This window comes from Pan troglodytes, chromosome 19 (genome assembly GCF_028858775.2).
Source record: "Pan troglodytes isolate AG18354 chromosome 19, NHGRI_mPanTro3-v2.0_pri, whole genome shotgun sequence".
NCBI lineage: Eukaryota > Metazoa > Chordata > Mammalia > Primates > Hominidae > Pan > Pan troglodytes.
The window spans coordinates 94,741,596-94,746,130 of NC_072417.2; the positions used below are offsets into that span (position 1 = coordinate 94,741,596).

At 62.1% G+C, this 4,535-nt stretch overlaps 1 long non-coding RNA gene across 1 annotated transcript; it reads right to left on the minus strand.

The window, feature by feature from the left end:
• Positions 1 to 1,995: 1,995 nt before the first annotated feature.
• LOC134808988 (uncharacterized) lies at positions 1,996 to 4,156 on the minus strand. Its single transcript, XR_010153393.1, has 2 exons — positions 2,955 to 4,156; positions 1,996 to 2,578 (listed from the first exon to the last, which is right to left on the minus strand). It is a non-coding gene; the product is annotated as an uncharacterized LOC134808988 (long non-coding RNA).
• Between the last annotated feature and the right edge of the window lie 379 nt (positions 4,157 to 4,535).

Below are 4,535 nucleotides of genomic sequence, written 5' to 3' on the forward strand. Positions count from 1 at the left end.
GGGAGCTGTCCGGTCACCGCTGGCAGGCAGAGGCTTCGGGCCCCATGGGTGCCCCCGAGACCCCGGATCGTGCGCTGAGAATGTCGACGTTTCAAACGAGCCAGCAGAGCGGGCCGGAGCCTTGGTCGGGAACCGGCGCCGCGTGCGCACTGGCCGGCGAGGCCTCTGGCCCGCCGGGGAAGGAGCCCAGAGCGCCTGTCTCCCCGGTAGAAACCAACACACACAAATAATTATCCGTATTTCCCACACTGGGGGATTGGGAGTACGGAGCAAGGATAGGGGAGGGGACAGGGTCCAACCCGCTGGTTTTTTACTTTAAAAATTATATATTTTATGTCACGATCGCTTTTCGTTAAGACCACAAACATCCAATTTGGCTTGGCGTAATAAAATCAGCCGGAGCTCCCTTAAACGGAGCCATTCCGGTGAATTAAGTTGTGAAATCTAATCTATTATATCCATAAAGGAGAATGCTTTCATTGTAAATTCAGGTTATAAAGAAACTATACCTGGGCCGCCGGCCTCCCTTCCGGATTTACTACTTGAAGGCTTATCAAATTACTTCAAAATGCTGGGCTACCCCCTCCATATCTCATGGCAACAAAAATTAAACGTGGCAACATTTCTTTTAATAGTAGGAAAGGTCAAAAACAACCGCCACAACAAGGGGATATAATGTTTAAAAGACATCCTTCCCCACCCCGGGAAGTCTTCTCCGCGTTTGGAAGCGCCCTTCCTATTTTCCCAATTAATTCGAGTTTTTAAAATATCTAAACGCGCCACGACTTCCTTCAGGTTCTCCCCCGCTCCACGAGGCGTCTGAGGCGCAGCTCCCGGGTGGATCGCACGTGGGGCCGCAGACCCCGGGCGCCCGGACGTCAGCCGGAGGCGCGGGGATCTCGTGGCTCCGCTGCGAACCTGCGCCCCACCGCGGCCCGCACACCTGGGCCGAGCCGGGGCCGCCTCGGGAGCCCCTTGCTGGCTCCTGGGCGCCCCACTCGGCTCAGCAATGTCCGGGCCAGACAAAGGAGTCGCCAGGGAGGGGTTAATCCGCCCCTCACCCTTCTCCGTCCTTCCTGCCGCCCCCTTCTCAGGCGGCGCGGAGGAGAGAAGATGCGGCCCCTAATAATGTGTTTGGTTTAACCTACGGGGTGTGGGTATTTGCTGCGCTTTCTTGGGTGAGGGTTGGGCCCCTTCCCTTCCACCTTCCTCCACTCCTGTGCATGATACTCTGGCTGGGGCCTGGGGCGTCCTGCGCTGGCCAGAAGTCAGGGTCACCAGGGACTCTCCGCCCTCGCTCCCGAAGAGGGGAGTTGCGCGGACGGCGAGGAGGATCGATCCGTTCCTGAGTTCCCAGGGAAGCGAGGCCGCGGCTGTTGTCAGGTCGCGAGGAAGATTTATGAGGCGCAGGCCGAGCATGGCCCGGCCCGGCGGAGGCCGCCCGCGCACCCAGGCTAATCTTTGATTTCCATCTAATTATTTTTTTTTCCTGCCATCTCCAAGTCGGCGTCCGGAAAGACGAACAAAGGGAGGAGGATGGGGGATGGGGGCGCCAAGCGGTGGCGAGGGCTCGGTCCGGCAACCTTCCTCCTCAGTGGGGGCCCCTGGGCGCCCCAGGCTCGCGCCCAATGCGGGGCCCAGGAGGGCGCAGTTTGAAAGGTGACCGGGCTGGGGCTGTCGGAGACCCGCTCTGCGGGGTGGCCCTTCTAGCCGCTAGGCCCAAGACAGGACTTCTAGGGAGGGGTCCCTGCAAATGCCCTTGGGCGAAGAGAGGACGGAAAGAATATTCTCCCTTAAATTGCAATTAAGGGTGTGCGGGGCGGGGGTGCTTGGGGGGTGCTGCGGCAGGCCGGGTTCGCTCAACCGGAGGCAGCAGCTCAGCCCTGGGCCGATAAGGCCGAGGGAAACGGGATTTCTTTGCTTCCCGCACGGAAAAGATCCGTCCAAGCGGGTAAGAGGGAAGCGAAGCTTGCATTTTTTATGTTGAAAAAAAAATTCAAAATGGAAAATCATTTTATTGGTCACCACCCATAAGTAAACTAAAAACAGGGATAATTAGAGTGTGGGGATTTGGAGGGACCATAAATCTGCGGCGCCTTTTCCACTGGAATCAGGAGCCTTTATGGCTTGTTGAGTTTTATTTTGAGAGAAATGAGATCCCTGGCTTTGGTGCAGGCGGGTGTGCGCTCCGAGCGTCTTTCGGCGGGGGGGGGGAGGGGGGAGCAGGAGGGGCGAGGAGACTTGCGCAGCCAGGGAGCCGCGAACCCCGAGTCTCGGTCCTCTAAGGCGGCAGGAGAAACCGCGCGCTGTGCCCCGACCTCTCTCGCCCCCAACCGCGACTTGGGACGAGCTTGGGGAACTTCCCCCGGGCTCCGGACGCCCGCGCCGAAAACCGGGCCATGGGTACCAAACCCGACTCTAGGCGGTCATTCACTTTGTCCCCACCCAAACTCTGATGAGCTATTTGGGAGTGCGCGGAGACTGGGAAGTGAGGGACTTTTATAACATTCTTCTTTCGACTCCGGCTTCCGAGCCCACTGCCCATCTTGCCTCCTTCGCCTCCGCCCTTTGTTCTAAACTGGGGAGGGGGGAGGGGGGAGAGAAAAGGACACGAAATCACCCCCGCCCCGTCAAATCCTTAAATTTCCAATCTTCCGCAAAATGGCCTGGAATCCATTTCACTCCATAGGGGTTCTATCCCCCACCGGGTGGAGGCCAGCTTTCCAATCTCCCACACAGACAGGATCCTTTCCCACTTCTGAAAGTCTTCAAACCCAGTCACCCCAAATGCAAACATCGTGTGAAACCCCATTAATCAGGTAAGAAAGTAGGGAGAGCTCTGACTCAGCTGCCTCTAATTTTGGGAGGAGAAAGAGAAAGTGAGTTTCTCTTTCATCAAGTACCCCAAAATAACAGCGCTCCTTCCCTTCAGCCCGCTCCAACCGCAGCCTTGCCTTTGTTGAAAGATCCTTGTCCTTCCTAGGAAGGGGGGCGGGGAGGACAGGCTCACATTCCGAGGAGTTCTGTCCCCAAAACTGTTCGAAGATTCTTTTGTTTGACGTGCACATGGGGGAGGGGAAGGAGCCCGCTCAGGCCACCCGGCCTCCTCGTACCCCGCTCAGGCCACCCGGTCTCGGACCCCGCAGAATACCCCCAAAGCCCATGGGCGTCTCCTAACCGTTTAAGTCCGGGGCTCCGGGGGCTAGGAGCGGCTGCTCCGGGGGCTAGGAGCGGCTGCTCCAAGACAAGGAAAGCTGCCCGCCAGATTGGGGCCAATATCGGGCTTTCCCAACCCAAGCTTCCTCCGAAAACAACCCCCTCAAAACTGAGCATCCCTACTAGAAAAAATCCGGATTTTCCAGGAGGACGGGGTGGGGAGGGCTGCGGGGAACAAAGCCCGGTCGTCCCAGCTCTGAGGCCGAGGCAGGGCGCACCTTCTCCCGGGCGAATTCAATCGGAGCTGCAGAAGAGACAAGCATTTCCAAACTGGCACCCGCTCCGAGCCCAAGGTGAGAGTGGAGAAGGGTCCCTGGTGGAAGCTGCAGGAACACCTTGGGCCGGGGTCTACCCCGCGTTCGGCGGCCCCCCGAATCCCGCAGAAAGACACGTTTGCAGCGAAAGGCTCTTACACACCAGCCGGGATTTTATTCGTTCCCTACCGAGAGTGCGCTCTGGGAGCGCGGGAAACAAGGAAAACGCACGTACCTGGCGGCGCTCCGAGGGCGGCCTCGCGGGCCCTCCGCTGGCGAAGGCCCCCAGAAGCCACTCCCCACCCGGCTGCTCGCCCCACGGCCAGTCCCTCCCTCCCCGGCGACGCACCCCGCCGAGCCAGCTCACAGGAAGCGCCAGGAGCCGGAGACCCGGCTCGCCTTTCCGGGCGCTGCGTCCGTCTTCGACCGCCAGGGCCCGCGTCCTCTCCCCGGCCACGGCCCGCCAGAGGGACCCCGCGGCGGGTCCTGGCTCGGGCGCGTCCTTCTGCGTCCGAGTTCCCACGTTCCCAGGTTCCCGGCCGAGCTGCGGAGACGGACGCGGAGCCCTCGGGGAAGACGAGGCGGCGGCGGCCGCCGTCCGGGCAGGAGCCCCGGGGCGGGAGGGGTGCAGGGCGGAGAAGGCGGGCGGGATCCCAGCGCCCCGCGGCCGCCGCCCTCCGGGGCGCCCAGCCCCACCCACGTGGAACCGCCCCGCCCCCGCCGCCCCGCCCCCACGAGGGAAGGCACCCGAGCCCCGCCGCACACCCGCGTCTCCCGGTCCCGGGCCCGAAACACCGCGCCCCCTCCCCCAGCGCCGTGCTCCCCGCCTCTCCAGCGCGCGGCTCCCGCCCGACCCGCGCGCCCGCCCCCAACCCCGCCCAATCACCGCCCGCCGCGGCTGCTCCCTTTGTCTGAGCCGCCGGCGCAGGCCAATGGAATCACGCGGAGGCGCGGGCGGCTTGGCCAATGGAAGGCCCAGGGGGCGTGGCTGGCGGGAGGGGCTGCGGGCGGCCGAGGTCTCTGCGCTGAGACCCGAGACTGCGGCGCCGGCGGGTGCGCCCAGAT